This window comes from Rhipicephalus microplus, chromosome 6, assembly GCF_043290135.1.
Source record: "Rhipicephalus microplus isolate Deutch F79 chromosome 6, USDA_Rmic, whole genome shotgun sequence".
Lineage (NCBI taxonomy): Eukaryota > Metazoa > Arthropoda > Arachnida > Ixodida > Ixodidae > Rhipicephalus > Rhipicephalus microplus.
In genome coordinates this window covers 126290981-126307544 of record NC_134705.1, presented here as the reverse complement: position 1 = coordinate 126307544, position 16564 = coordinate 126290981, and the positions used below count along the sequence as shown (strand labels likewise).

The 16564-nt window shown below is 43.5% G+C and overlaps 1 protein-coding gene across 1 annotated transcript in view; it reads right to left on the bottom strand.

Moving 5' to 3' along the window:
* The window catches only part of LOC142765481 (uncharacterized), an 887742-nt gene that overhangs the window by 195980 nt on the left and 675198 nt on the right, over positions 1-16564 (bottom strand). Inside the window, exon 6 of the mRNA XM_075866530.1 lies at positions 8516-8565. The gene's annotated coding sequence lies outside the window, so the exon portion shown is untranslated. The remainder of the gene's footprint in view (positions 1-8515; positions 8566-16564) is intronic.

Here is a 16564-nt window from a genome sequence, read left to right as displayed (position 1 = left end):
CAAGCTTTTGATGAGAACTGGCAACCAATTTATCATGAACAAAACCCGAATTTCATGCCTCAACTTTTCGTTAAAAGAATGAATGAACATATAAATGATAACATTTTACATAAACACTTCAGTAGTATTCACGTCATGTCTCTCACAATCGACACGCAAAAATGATAATTTCTTGATTTTCCCTAATTAACTGTTTCAAGTGTTGCGTCTTTTCTAGAAGTAATAATGAATTGAAGAAACTTGCAAACAACGTCGTATTACGTGAGACACTATGATCAACAGGGTCAATGAAAGAGCAGATTCAGGAACGAGGCGAACAACACCGACTGCAGTGCCAAACACACGCACACTGCACGCGTGAGCTGTGAGCCAGCTTTTCCTTGTTAAAAGTAATGGTCATTCGTATGCCACTCATTGCTGCAAATTGCTTATATTGAGCGCAAAGAAATCTTATGTAATGGTTACTCAGAGTGAATAATCTATAAAGTTGCCATGGCGAGAAGTAGTGTGACTGTTTTAGAACGCCCCTATAGTGTTGTAGCACATCACTGAAATATCTGTGTTAATTTGATCCTAATGGTGACCGATGCTTTACAGGTGCTTTGACCGATTCGAATATCATCTGGATAAAGCCGCGGAGGTCAAACGGAAGTGAGTAAAGCGGTAGCGATAAACATTAGTGTATTGTGTGGTTCACTGGGATTTATGTGATTGAAACGAGAATTAATAATTTTTATTTTACTTTTCTGGATGACGAGACTCAGCCGTCGTATTTCAGATCATAGTTATGCTTTTGAGGCTTGCCTTTCTTCAACAACTAGCACAAAGAACGCATCGACGTGACGTGCAATTATCTGACTTAGGTTACATTAGGTGACATTATATTTGATAGTGAACTGTGGGGAACTTTTGTGTGTGGAAAAATATGAACTTAACTGACAGCTCCTATTTCTTTAACATGAATTATTCGCTTCCTGTATTTGTTGAAAGAGAAGGGCGGTCTTCAATTAACACAGTACAGGCACCGCTTTTATTCTGGTTGCCACCAGTAGACGTCAAGTTGTGCTATGAGCTTTTACTCTGCCGGGCCAACCTATTTCGTTAATTAAAAAAAAAGTCATAGTCGAAACTGTTGTCGGGGCAATAATTTTCCCCTCTAGATCAGAGTGACATTACGTCAGGCCTGCTCTTGTTCAACAACCTTTTTTTCAATGAGAATTGTAATTTTTGGGCTTTAGCAAAACATTCATTCGAATGTTGGTTAATATATTTGTCATTATTTAATCGTTTTGCGCTATTTATGACAAAATTTGGAGATGATATAGTATATTTGTAGAGAACAGACGAGCTATGGTACTGGTAAGATATATACTTATTTGTTTATTTACCATGCACGACGTGCTTTACTATAAGCACTTATTTGGTAGGGTGTAACGGGTAGTTCATGTGTAACGGGTAATTAATGTATTGGGTAGAGTGTAACGGGTCAAAGTAAAGTAGAAAAACCTCGGAAGACAACAGCGCTTTGAGATAGGAAATAGTGCACTTGACGTTGTAAAAGACTATGTCTGCTTAGGACAGGTAATAACCACAGAGTCGAACCACGGGACTGAAGTCACTAGAAAAATAAGAATGGGGTGGCGCACATTTGGCAAGAAATCTCACAGGTAGATTGCCACTATCTCTCAAAAACAGCTGCATCATGCCATTACTTAGCTACGAAGCAGAAACCTGGAGACCCACAAAGAGGGTTCAGCTTAAATTGAGGACGACGCAGCGAGAAATGGACAGGAAATTGGTAGTTGTAACCTTGAGAGACAAGAAGAGAGCAGAGTGGATTAGAGAACAAACCGGGGTTAAGGATACCATAGTTGAAATCAAGAAGAGTAAATGGACACTGTCTGGGCACGTAGACAGCATAACCGCTGCCCATTAAGGGTAACTAACTGGATTTCTAGAGAAGGCAAGCGGGTTAGGGAGAGACGGAAGGTTAGGTGGGCAGATGAGATTAAGAAGTTTGCGCGTGTAAATTGGCAGCAGCAAGCACAGGACCGAGTTGACTGGCGGAACATAGGGAGGCCCATGTCCTGCAGTGGACGTAGTCAGGATGGTGGTGGTGGTGATGATGATGATGATGATGATGATGGTGGTGGTGGTGGGGGTGGTGGGGACGATGATTAACAGGTAATTATATAGCATTTAGCGTTTCTGATTAGTTGCTGAATAATTGCAGAGGTGTCATTCAAGTTAAGAAAATCACTGAATGGTAGATACATTTTATCTTTGAAGAACAGTAAGTCACCTATAGGCTATTTGTTGTGTCCATGGTAACCTTGCCGATTGCATATAGGATTGTAGGATTTTTTTTTTTTCTGGGTCGCAGAAAAAGTGTCTCTTTAGAAGAACGCTTTTTTCTGCGCTCGGTATTTTTTTTTTCGTGAAACCATTGGTTTTTCGAAGTGCCTTGCCTCCCCGTCTTTTGGTGATGCCCATGGAGCATGCCAGAGGCCCACCTGGTCAGAGGTCCTCACCCCCGTCAGCCACAAGGAAGCGAGCTGGCTCTCACAGTGAAACTGAAGACATCGATCTCTATTCTATGTCGGAAGACGACACATCTGATGACAGCTTTATACCTGTCCAGGATAAGAGGGCGAAGAGAAGGACGCCAAATACATCAGCATCAGCTCCTGCAAGTACAGTGACTGTACAGTCAAGGCCTGCGTGCTGGCCGCACATCGTCATCTTCATGCCGGAAGATCCTTCAAACAACTTACGACTTCCGAACAGGAGAGCCATTTCCGTTGCTCTGGAATGTGCGGTGCCACATCAAATTAAGGACGTAAGAGTAAACACAAGGAAGGATATTCTCGCCATAGACGCGCACGATGTCAGTGCGCTAGGACAGCTGCAGCAAATGACTGAGCTAGGCGGCATTAAAATGCGCCTTTTATCTCGATAGATCATAAATCAATTGCCGGTGTAATTATGACATGGACATTGCCATTCCTAATGTTCACTTGAATACCCTCAACAAGCCTGAAAATTAGGGAACTGTCATTACACAAGTGCGGCGCCTTGAAAATACACGCTGCGTAAAAGCGTTTTTCAAAGGAGATGGCATACTGTCCCACGTTAAAGTCGGACATTTCCGACATCCGGTTCGACCATTCATCCAAAAGCCACTTTAATGTCATCAGTGCTTCAGGCCAGGACACGTCAAAGGCGTATGTCCCAACTCACGACTGTGTCCCCGTTGCGCTGAACCGAGGACGCCTGTCGGGCGACTACTCTGAAGTCCGCCAACTGCAGCGGTCCACACGCTGCGTCGTCAAAAAACTGTCCTCGAATCCAAAAGGAGCGCGTTGTTCTTAAATGTTCCGAGACAACTCAACACACAGGGAGGTAGCCGAAGTAGTCCGGCGTCGGCGTCGACGTCGGCATCATCGAAACTCTTTAAAGAAGGCACATTGCCGAAATGCTAGTTCCCACTTTTTAGCGGTTCCACCTAGTAGCGCCGCGAAAGGACCCATCACTTCTACGAAAGAAGTGAAGAAGCCTCCTTTTCTGGAGAAATGGCTCACGCTCCCGACCCGCTCTTCTGCCAAGGAACCTCAGCCGATTTCAGCGACACCACAGCCGTCTCCAGCCATGGAAGATTTGCCTAAAACAGATCATTAAGTGATCTCGATGCTGCGTTCTCTCATAGAAGCCATCCGAGCGATATTAGTCGACATGAAGACACCATCTGCTTGTAGCGCACTTGGAGTGTTGGACGCCCTAAGCCCAGTGCTTGAATCTCTCAACTCACGGCTATTCACACCTCCTCATTTCGTAAAGAAGTCAAGGCTGCATACGGCATCCAGTGGAACGCCAGAGGACTAAAATCACGCGTTTCAGATTTTCGTCAGTTTGTATTTACCAACGTGTTTCCACTCATCGTCATTTGTGAACCAAATTTGTTGAAAACAATAAGACTTTCGGGGTACGAAACTGTGATGTCTTCAACAAACGGTGCGTGCAGCAAAATCATCGTCTTGTTCATCGTGAACTGACGTATGTTGCGCAACCAATTACGCCTCACGATGACAATCAGTATGTCTGCATTACTGTGAAAAAGAACAAACTCATCTTTTTTGTTCTTATAGGTGTTTATATATCGCCGTCAAATAATCTCGATTCCAGGAGATTATCGGATATTTTGAGAGTGTCCTGCACCATGGATCATCATAGGTGATTTCAATGTGCACCATCACGCATGGGAAAGCACGCGGACTAATGCAAAGGGGCGCAGGTTAGCAAACATCACCTACAACTATGGCCTTACCCTCCTGAACGATGGGAGCCCCACTTTTCTTCGAGAGGTGACATACGGCAGCTGTCTCGACCTTGCTTTCGTCTCCAACTCCCTCGCGAAATAAGTCAAGTGGTTTCCAAATGTTGAGACACGAGGAAGTGATCACATTCCAATCTACCTGAACACCAAATGCTGGTCTAGTTGTGGTCCATGAAGGACCATTCGAGCAGTCCAATGGACCAACTTCAAATCTGACATGGAAGATGCTTGCAGCGATGGCCTACGATCTGGGTTAGAGCAAACAATTAAGAGCACAATGCAAAACGTCACTCGCACGGTGACGACATCTTCCACACGAAACGACTTTGACATAGAGTTGCAATGACTCCGAGCACTTCGACGCCAGGCGAAGCGTCGGTATCGGCGTACAAAACAATTCACGATCTTAGGGCAGCCAGGAAGGTGCAAAAGACGATTCGGCGTCGCTTGGATAGATTATTGCCGGAACGATCGACAATGTTTTGTCAGTCACTAGACCTTCGCAAGCCACTCTCACACATTTGGAAAACGGTGCAAGGTCTGCGTCACCCTACGGAACAGCGTCACCCTATGGAACAGACAAGACATTGATGTCGCAGAATGTTTCTGTGCGCAGATCGCCAACCAAACCACTCGTCCAGATTCTCCAGTGAGAGGTGACGTCCCCCGTTCCCGTGACTACCACACAGACCTACCTTTTACAATGGAGGAGCTGAAGGTGGCACTAGCTCTCTGCGGGCGTTCAACTTCTCCGGGCCCAGATGGTGTTCCGTACCGAGCCTTGTGCAAACCTGAGGAATGTGCATGTTAAAGACTGTTGAGGCTTCACAACATCTCGTGGCAGGTTGTCAATGTTCCTGACGACTGGAAAGTGAGCCGCTTGTTACCCATCTTGAAGCAGGGCAAATTCCCACTTGAACTCGCCTGATACCGCCCAGTAGCACTGGCCAGATGCGTAGAAAAGATAATGGAACGGATGATACCAGGCCACCTGGAGTGATATCTTGAATACTTCAAGATTTATCTGAATTCCATGGCTGGTGTCCGACGCAACCGCTGTTCCATTGACAATGTCGTTGATGTAGTTTCGTACGTTCCGCACGAAATATCCCGTAAGCGACTATCTACAGCTTTGTTTCTAGATGTGAAAGGCGCGTATGATAATGCCCTACATGAAGCCATTTTGGGTGCTCTTGCGGTGGTTGGCCTTGGTGGTCGAGTCTTTCGGTGGATTTTGAGTTACCGGGTTGCAAGATTATTCTTTGTGTTAACAGAAGATGGCCCAACTACGCGACGCTATACTTCCAAGGGTGTTCCTCAAGGCGGAGTTCTTAGCCCGACGATATTCAATCTTGCAGTGATTGGCCTTGCTGAATACTTGCCATGTACCATTAAAATCTCAAAATAGGCAAACTACATCTGTGTCTAGACTTCGACAGTCACAAGTCCTCAAATACGTTCCCGGCTTCAAAGAGCAGCAACTACAATTGCCACATAATTGAAGTTTTTGCGCACACACACAAGGACACAGACGAAGGGAACACAAGGTTCGTCTGTGTCCTTGTGTGTGTGCGCAAAAACTTCAATTATGCAGCAGTACCAACTAGCCCGTCTTTCCGTATTATTACAATTGCCAACTACTTGTTAAAATAATGTTTCAGCATATCACCAGAAAAATGTGCACTGGTGGCCTTCACTCACAAAGCAATAACCCCTGATGTCATCTCAATCTGCGGGCAATCAATTTCTTACGCCAGAACCCACCGGTTTCTAGCCATCATTATTGACAGGAACCTCTGTTGGAGCGCACATGTGGCCTATATGAAGAAGCGCCTGACCGCTATTTCCCAATTGTTCACGTTTCTGGCAGGAAAGACGTGGGGGATGTCAGAAGACGCATTGATGGAACTCTACAGAGCCCTGTTTCTTGGTTTCCTGAGATATAGCTTGCCCGTGCTTAGCAATACCCGCAAGACCAATGTTCGTGTTCTACAAGCAGTACAAGCCCAAGCACTGAGAGTGTGCCTCGGTCTGCCCAGATGTACGTCAACAGAGGTAACTATTGCAATTGCTGGTGACTATTCGATACAAACACACATTGTTGTAGAAGTCCTGAGAACACACATCAGACACTTCGCACGTGCTCCCTGCCATTACCTTGCACTGTTGCCTTCAGAGACGCGCCAAGCATCGTTCGCTAAAATGATTGTGAAGTACAACGAGAAACTTCCCTCGGGCTTCACTCCTGCATATAAACCATCGATACCCCCTTGGTGTCTTATTCGACCCACAGTGCATGTTAATGTACCATGGATCCGCAGAAAATCTGAGTTTTCGTAGCTCGTGCTGAAACAACTGTATCTTCTTGTTTTGCACAAGAAATATTCAGACAGTGTACATATATATACCGATGGCTACACGAACCGCCAGTGTTCGTCAGGTGCAGTGGTTGTACAAGCAAGAGGTGTTACCATCAGCTTTAGGACTGACTACTCCACGGCATCTACAGCAGCGGAACTAGCTGCTCTGCGCGCTGCACTTTGTTTGGTCAATCGGGAACCACCGCAACAATGATCGATTGTCAGCGACTCAAGGGCGGCCCTACAATCTGTGCTCTCAGCACTGTGTCGCTGGCCATACGAACAGCTTGTTTTTGAAATTTAATGCCTTCTAAACACTTCACACGAGAAAGGGCATCATGTGACGTTCCAGTGGCTGCCAAGTCACTGCGGCGTCATAGAGAACGAACATGCCGATACTGCCGCGCGGGCAGCTCTCAAAGAAACACGAGAAGCAATACCACTTTTGCGGACCGATGCTGCCACTAATATTCGGCAACAAGCGCGTGAAATCACCTGTTCACTAGGGTGCCCACCAAGCAACGAGACGAATCGTCAAGAACACTTGTCCTTTTTGATGGCTCTCCGCATGCCCACTGGGCTCGACCGAAGAGAAGCCACCCTTCTTCATCGCTTATGGCTAGGAGTGGTATTTACAAAATCTTATTTCTTTGTCATTGCAGTGGCCGAAAATGCTCTCTGCGATGCCTGTCATTGCGGAGAGACGCTACACCATATTCTGTGCGACTGTCTACTGTATGACATCACGAGACAGTCACTGGCGTCCGTATTTGCGTGCATGAACAGCAGCCAAATGTCTGTGGATACTATTCTGTCAAGTGCCCGAGAGAAGACATTGCAACAGAAGGCGACAAAAGCTCTGTTGAAGTTCCTACGCGACATGGACTTGAACAAGCGGCTGTAACAGCAATGTCACACACCCCGAAAGACAAGACTGCACTATGACTGAGTGCGCGCGCGTGTGCTGCGGAATGTGCTGTGTTTATCTATCTTCCCTCTCTACTCTCTCTCCTTCATCTCCTCCATCCCCCTCCCATGCGCAGGGTAGCAAACCGGCTGCTTATAGGCTGGTTACCCTCTCTGCGATTCTTTTCCTCCTATTTTTTTCCTTCCTTCTTTTACCTTATTGCTCTGCCTTTCTCTGTCTTCTTTTGAGGCGTGCGAAATACCCCAGTAAGCATTGATTACATGTGATAATCTTTGTGCCCTGTATTTCAACAAGACGTTTTTTCTTTGCAAATGCAACGAATGTACAAGCTGTGTGTACACCTTGTATTGGCATCTATTGCTACTTCAACGGGTCATACTATTTACTTTATATAACAAAAGTGCTTTGTTATAAGGCATGACAGAAAAAAAATTAGCGTGATGCTTTATTGATGCACTATTAGTTAAGCTTACTACCATTTATAATGTATCCAATAACAAATGGTGGTACAGCGTTTGTTAATATGACAAACCCTTTGAATCACAATAGCTATCAGTTTGATTTAAAACGTCGATATGTGTGCCTATTTTTTGCAGGTGTACTTCCGAAAAAAAGAGGCATCCGACGTAAGCAAGTTTTTTTATTATAGCTGGAAGTGAATGAAATTGAACTGTCATCCACTATCCCACGTCATTAGCACTGCCGATTGCACTGCGGTCTTTTGTTAAGCAATATATTAGTGTTGAACTTCCAGAGACTAGGGAGATGCCATATGTATTTTTTCTGATTGTCACTGTTACCACTTCCATATAGTCACCGTTACTGCTTCGCCCCATCTCTAGTATCTGATAACCATTACTATAGCATTAGGCGTACAAAATAAATCGAACTTACTTGCGGCCCCGGAAGCTCCCCAACCAAGCGGCCTCTTACGTTCGATGGCTCTGTAATAAAAGTAGTCATAGTTAGTTGTGGTTTCGTGTGTTCCTCTTTCTGAAAAAAAAAAACATAGCAGGCATCCATCTGTGTGAATTCCATGTGCTACTTTTATATTTCACACCTACGTAGTGTAGTATGTGCCTGCCCCCATGCACGTTTATGATACACTGCTTCAAAACAAATATTACTAACCACCAGAAACCTACGCAGAAATTAATATACGCAGGATATAAGAACCGACAAATTGTTAGAAAATAGAAGCTTGGGGTTCAAGTGAAGTTGTATATTTTAGGTCAAAGCATTATATGTCGCAATAAACGAGAAACGTGCCCTGTCAATGTGCAGTCACTAAATTGTGTAAAGTGCTTTTATAATCGTATGCGTGCCGCTGTGAGGCGTTGCTTGTCTTTTGCTTCTGTATCTTTCTTCAAGACGTATTCCTTATCAAATAAATGTTAACCCAGTTTTTCATTCATTCATTGTGTTCGGCGCATAATGCTAAATATACAGTTAAGCTTTGTTCTTTCTCTATGTACATTAACTACAATTCCCCTCTGTTTGCATTTAGTGTACCTCAAAAATTTAGAGCGCGTGTTTTAAAGTAATAGTGGTGCTGTTACTTCAAAAATCATCCCGCTATTCAGTCGAGTTTGTGTTCATTGCGCAGGGTCAAAGTCTATTACACGTTTTTTGCCTCATGGATGTCTACTTGAAAAATTGAGAAATGCCTGAACCAAACCAAGTTCACCCTGCTTAACAAGGATATATGTCTGTTTGCTTGAACTAAGTACCTTTTTAAATAAACTTTTTTTTTTCAGAAATCAGTCGTGATGGGGAGTACAGGATTGTGACCTCAAACATTACGCCAACCGGCATGAAGAATTTTCCGAAAAGTAAGAAGCTTATATAGAAATGTTGGTCAAACTGCTTTTTGTAAGCATGTCTTCGGCGGAATGGAAAGTTATACAGCGTGTCTTTGCTGAGCTGAGAAATGAAAAAAAAAAGAACAGAAATTTGCACTGCATGGTTTTTTTAGTGCACCACCATCATCAAAAGAAAAAAAAAACACGGTATATTCACGAAGTGAACGATGCTGAGTGGGCGAAGCAGTTCAGTGTTACCATAAATGATCCGTGACATTGACCACTCTCGTATTTAAATGAGCAATAAGGCAGTGTACAGTGATATATTCTGTTTACTGGTATGTTGTATTGACCCATTTTTCCTTCGTTATCACTGCTTTGTGGTATCAATATAGCCTGAAGTTTCAAAGACGAGGTCTGCGCACGTTCTCCTGGTGGTTGTTGGTTGTTTTTAGTCATACGAAATGCGTCGTAGAACAGTTCGAGACGTCATATATTTCGGAAGCCAGTAGTTTTCTGTGATCATCATCATCATCATCATCATCATCATCATCATCATCGTCATCGTCATCGTCATGTCGTATAGTGGGTACTTTGCATGTGCTGTGCCGTGTTGGCAAAAAGAGAGTGCGCGCTTTGCAACCTGCTTGTTCATCTTCATCACCATCATCAGCGTTATCATCATCAAAAGACGACGGCAGATATGGCTGAACCCTGAGGGGCTTCACCCCTGAACCCTGTATATTGTTCGCCTAGCCGTTAGCGCCTTAAAAGCAGCCACCGCCAAGCAACACCCACTGACGTAGACCACCCGATGGAAAAAAAAAAAACGTTTGGTATAGAGGCGTCTGCAGAAGTGACTTCACTGTGAATCGACAAAAAATACTTGTGTAACTCCATTAAAGCCCTAATGTGACAAATATTCCAATTAAAAAAAGGCAACGTAAAAATTTTAGAATTGCTAATCAAAACCCTACTCTCTTATTTCTTAAACCACGATCATAGACTTGAACGCGCCTTCTCAAAATAGGGGTTTTATGAGGTAGTGAAGCCTCTCAAATATGTAGAATACTACATGATTTGAGTAACTTAGAGTTCGGATTAGATTTTTTCACTAACAAAAGCTAAGTTCGCACCATACCACGTATACAGTGTACTTTCGTGTACTTGTCACGTGGTTGAATAAACTCAAACTTCAAACTTCAAACTTCAAGTTCACCGAATCAGATGTCTTCAGTTTATGTGAGAAAATGACCTGCTCACAAGGGAACTTCGAGGGGTCACTCTGGCCTGTCTCTTTTCGAGTTTCTTTTTACGATATGAAAGCATCATAGTGGCCATCGGTGTGATGTACCCAGTCAAGAAGCGTTGACGTCGGGTTCACCTCGTACGCTTCGCTCGCCAGTGCGCGTCGACTTTACTCTCTCCCTCAGCCACAGCGTGCCCGCCGCAGCGCCCGCAACTAAAGCCCCTATATTATAGGGGCTTTAATATAGGGGCTTTACCCGCAACTGCATATAGGGGCTTTACCGGCTCCTAAAGCCCCTATATTTTGGATATATATAGGGGCTTTACCGGCTCCTCCGCATGCTCACAATACACTTCTCTCTCGCATCCCCCTTCCACCACTCGCAACTCTCGACCACATGTCGAGTGGAAACACTCTTTCGGCTCATTTATCTGCGATGATACTTACAAGACCCTTTCACTGTTTAAAAACACAGACCATTGATCACATCCGGTTTCGTCCACCGATGTGCCTGAATAGCACCGGTGGGCAAGAAGGGCGTTAAAAAATAGCCCACTGATTTTCTACATTTCCCATTCCTCATTAAGCAAAATGCATTTGAATATATGTCCTTTTGAGCTACATAAAAAATACAAAAGACTGACTTAAACATTACGCACGTCCTTTTTGTACAACGACGAAGCGTAGCGTTGCAAACTGCACGAGCAACATTTGCAGTCGTCAATACGCCGCATATGAGTAGCATCCTGCAAATAACGCGTTTGCTTTGCATTCCTGCTCCCCGTTTTGCGCCGAAGTTACAAATACGACTTTGCCCACGGAAAAAGCTCTCTATGATTAACCGCGAAAAAAAAAATAATTGGCCGCGTATGCGTGCTTCGCTGCAAGCGTCGTCGAAAGACGATAGTCTTCTAGCGGCCTGCTTTTGTGCATAGCGTCGAATTTTAAGCGCAGCCTAAGAAACGCTAGGTTGCTTAGAATTACATAATTATAGATTAGACACTTCCTAAGACTTGCCGACTGTTGTTGCTCCTCAAATATGCGTAATATTTGTCTTTTGATCGACAATGTTCATAAGTAGGAACGCAGCCGTCAGTTCAAGATAGCTGGGTGTTCAGCGAGTGTTTATATGCTAGTCGGGTGCCTGAATTGTGTGTTAGAAATACAGACAGACAGACCAAGACTTATGCATTAAAGTACCCCAAGAATGGGACGTTAAACCCCACATATCAAAGTACCCCAAGAAAGACTCATCTTTAAAACAAGCGTTGCCAAACCTTCTCGGCATGTCATACCATGAACCAAGAGTAAGGTCAAAGTATATAAGGCGCCGATCAGGCCAATAGCATTGCCTTTATTTTGACTCTACACAGTCAGCAGTGCTTCTGACGGCCAATGCGGCTATCGTGGTAGCGTCAATAAAGAGATAAACTCAAGGCAGGGGTGATGTTGCTCCGCGCACGCTCAAATGGCAACTATCTAGCCTGCAGATGTCACTCGTGCTGCTCCAAGTCGTACACTCCGTCGTTTTATACATGAGTGTTGACCGCTCTACTTTGACGCTCTCATTTTCCGGGTGCAGATCCATCCAAATAAAGAGGTGGGTATTTCGCAGTCTTGCTGTAGCCTTTTTGACCGTCGCAATCACATGACAACAGGCTCAGTGACCTGATTTTTGCGCCGAGGACAGCATGGTCACTAGAAGGGACTTGAGCTTAAAAATCAAGAACTGTCAATCACCTCAAGCGGCAGGGCTTTCAGGAAATTTCTTCTTAACGGCATTTCAACATTCAGCTACCTCATCTTGTTACTAGAGACGTGTCACATCTCAGGAACATTTCAACGCCAAGTTTCACCACGGTTATACTAGCTGGATTGATTGCATTTGGTCAGCCCTTGGCGGGGAGAAAAAGTAAGAACCAATAAACAGTATAACATTGGCTATTGAGCAAGTGTTCGTACTAGCGTGTTCATAAGCCGTAAATATGCCTGATGAAAAACAAGAAACCGTACTCCTGGGACACATCGTTCCGAGTGTCTTTCTAAACCCCTTTTATAAGACGGTTTTCAAAGCGAGCAGCCCCTTCTTGCAACTCACGAGCACGCTTTTCATTATATTTATATTTACGTTCCGCGAGCTACTGATCACATTTCCTTGTTCCTTGACAGAGCAAAGCCCCAATGAAACAGTGTGTAAGCCTTTGACATATGCGGATGTATACGAGTGAAATCCGGAACTCTGCCTTTTTCAGGATAGGAGCCCCACGTGTCTGTTGGCATTTGGCTATATCTTTGACAGGTGCGCTTGTATAGGCGAGCTAAATCTGCAATGCTTCCTTGCTCATGAACGACTTCTCTACATTTGTGCTGTTGTTTAGTGGACGCTTAACATTCCACGACACTTTTTTTTTACTTCTGTGGATCGCAGCCGTGTGGACGTCCGTTAATAAAAAATGAATAACATTCAAGCCTATCACTGAAATTTCACAAGCCCCACTACCTGAAAGCGTTCTCCATTCCAGAAGAAAGATCATTGATATTATCTGGAGCTTTACGTCTTAAATGATTCTAAAAGTAAGCGACTTCGTTTAACATAGCACATGTAAAAAATACGTATCATACATTGCAGATGTCATGCTTGAGCTGCTATTATGAAACAGGCATTCGTTATGCGATCTAACTAAAAGTGCAACGTGAAATCATGTCAACACCAAAATCTTTTTCAGGCTTCTGCTCGTCAATTTGTGTGAAATATTACATAACCTTCAAAGAAACCAGAAATTCCGCAGTATTATACAGGCACAAGTCGCTGAACAATTGCGATTCCGACCGCATGTCAATGTGCATATTTTCCGAGAAACGTTCTTTCGCGAAAAAAAAAATAAAGTGTGGCTTAGAGTATTGAATAGTATCGATGTAGGAGCCTGGTACAAGCCAGAAAATGACACGTTGTATTAGAAAAATATGTTTTCGTAAATTGAAACATAACCTGTCTATTTTTAAGCGTGAGTTTTCTTCTGTTGTGCTAGGAATTTTTTCTTTGGCCAAGTTATGATTCGCGTGTACTTACGTGCACAATTTTCTCTTTTATTTCTAAGTTAATTATTAGGACACTGTGGACTCGTTTTTGCCGTCGGCGTTGCCGTCATGCTCCGTGGATTGTCCACGTCCGTAACATTTCATAGGACATCGCACGTTCTGCCCGCATTTAAAAGCACCCAAGCGGGGATGATGGAAGCAGCCAAAGCAGTTATCAAACGAGCCGACTCACCTTTACCTGAAAAGGTAAAGGTGAAATTAAATTCTAATGGTGCGGTTGCCCCAACTCGGCAGGCCTGAGCAGGTGGATCATGTGCCCGTCCACATGCTGCAAATCAACGCGAAGAAACTGCGCGAAACCCTCGTTTCTTTCTGGAGCGGCCGTACTTTCTTAGACGAGCGTTTTATAGCGTTAGGTCAGACTGGATCCAAATAAGCTAACTTCCACATTTGCTTAATATAATACTACAATTTCTTGCTATCGCATTCATTGCTCTGCCCTGGAAATGATACTGATTATGCCCCAAATTCTTTCGCAAAAATATAGCCTTATTGGAAGGAATGACAATAACACACTCCACTGTTCGTTAAGAGAAAAGCATGCCCGCGTTGTTACATTATGCAGATGAAAATAAAGAAAACCCGGCACGCATTCTTTCGTAATTAAAAGTGAAGCTACTTTCATACGGCGTTTTATCTTTTTTATATTGTTCACCATATTCATCATTCTGGGGCAGTCGGCAGTACATCGAATGTTGCATATGCCATTATACCCCTCACCTCTGCATTTCCTAGCTTGAAGACACAACGAAATAAGGGAATCTTAAAAATATACCATATTCATTTTGGATTCCGGGAGACTGTAAAATTCAACAAAACGTAATATATGAAATATAACTAAACACTGACCGATGATAAGAAAAATGATAAGCAAGGAAAGTATCCGAGATGCAGCCCGGGAGTCGCTTGGAAAAGAAAATGCGAAATACTGAAATATAATTTTTTGTGGTATCTTGAAGTTTCTTCTTTTTATTTCAATTTATTCCTTAGTATGTCTTCAGGGCAAGCCTTCTCTTTGTGACATGAAGCGAGAGTCACCATGGCATGCATTTTCTATTTTGGATTTTTTGTGATTTCTGAGGAACACGTACCGAACACGACCGAGAGTATTAAGCAATGCAATCTAGCTCGGAGGCACGAGGTCGCTCTACATTTCCCAGAGGGCCGACAGTGTACAAGAAAAGTAATCAGCATAGTGTCGTCTTTCTGGTTGGAGGGTGATACCATGACACCGATGAACTCAGGAAAGAAAAAGGAAAATTCGCCTTGTCGTCTTGCCCTTGAATGCTTAATAGATTTACAGAATATGAAAACAACTCGGCGAGAATCTATGCGATAAAGCTACTGTAATCAAAATACTTTCATGTTTGGTCTTTGCGGTGAATCTGTGTTTGCTCGAAGCCAAAAGTACATTCATCGTTCACATGGCAAAGATTCTACTGCTACAGTGAACTGAACAGGATAATGGATTCGCGACATTAGGCGCCTTGAGCAAGAAAGCGTTCTTTATGTGCTTCAAGATCATGAAATATTGTGCGTATATATGTATTTTTTTCACTCTGCAATGTATAATGCAGCAAGTCTTGTGCATATGTTTGGAAAGCTTTTTTGATAATTTTTGCGTGATGTTCAGTATTTGAGTGGTTTTTATGAACGCTTTCAACGTTCACCGACTCTCTCTATTGAAGCCCTCGAAACAAATCTATGGTACAAAAAAGGACGCATTCATCAAAAAAGTGTTTGTGGATAATGTGTCTGCGACGTAGTTTGTACACGATTTCTCGGCATTGTGTGACATATAAGTAATATTCACCAAGGTATTTTTCATTAGTACTTGCAGGACCCATCGCAAAAAGTTGGGTTTCTACGCAGCCTATCGAAATCTCTTTGCGTATTGCTTATAACCTGCCTTGTGTGCATAAAATGTACCCCCGCCACTTTCTGCGCTTATTTCATACACCATAAGATTTCATGTTGAAGAAGTATTATAAACCATTAGGCGCTTGAAACACAAAGAAAACATAGAAGATGATAAAAAAAAAACGGTCCTGTCTCTTTGCTGACGCTTCAATGGAACTTGTGTAGTTCTGAGCACGTGATGTGCCGTCACAATTTGATGAAAGAAAACAACACGTGAGCACGCGGTTCAGAGAATCACTCATGAGAGGAAGGAAGGAAAATAGGAGAAAAGAACGGCAGGGAGGTTACCCACTCTTTAGGCAACCGGCTTGCTACCCTGCGCATGAAAGGGAGATGGAGGAGATAAAAGATAGAGAGGTGAGATTGAACAGAGATACACACAGCACATTAAGCAGCACACGCGCGCATTGATGACAGAGTGTAGGATGTAGAAGTAAGAAGACCACTCTCATTTCATATAGCACGAAGTTATCTCCCCTGCACTCTCGTGTTACCTTTGGTAAAATTGACGCCGTAATTGTGCCATGTTAATGATTAGAGGCCAGCAAGAAATAAGTAATGAGAATATAAGGTCAAAACGAAGCACAGCATTGGAGTAGAATTTTCGGTAAGCCTTGGTGTTATTGTCTAGCCTTGACTTGTTGAGGTAAAGTTGAATTGAACATGGCGTGTGAGCTTTTCACAAGAAAAAAAGCGATGTATCAGAGGCACCGAACACACACGTTTCAAATCTGCATAAGGGGCAACCCTTTTGCGATTACACAGCTCTTACTCAGACAGTGAAATTACTAAAGCTATCTGTCGAGTGATTAATAGGCATAACTACAAACTAGAATTCGTCAACCGTACAGTATATAAGTTATCACACTTGAG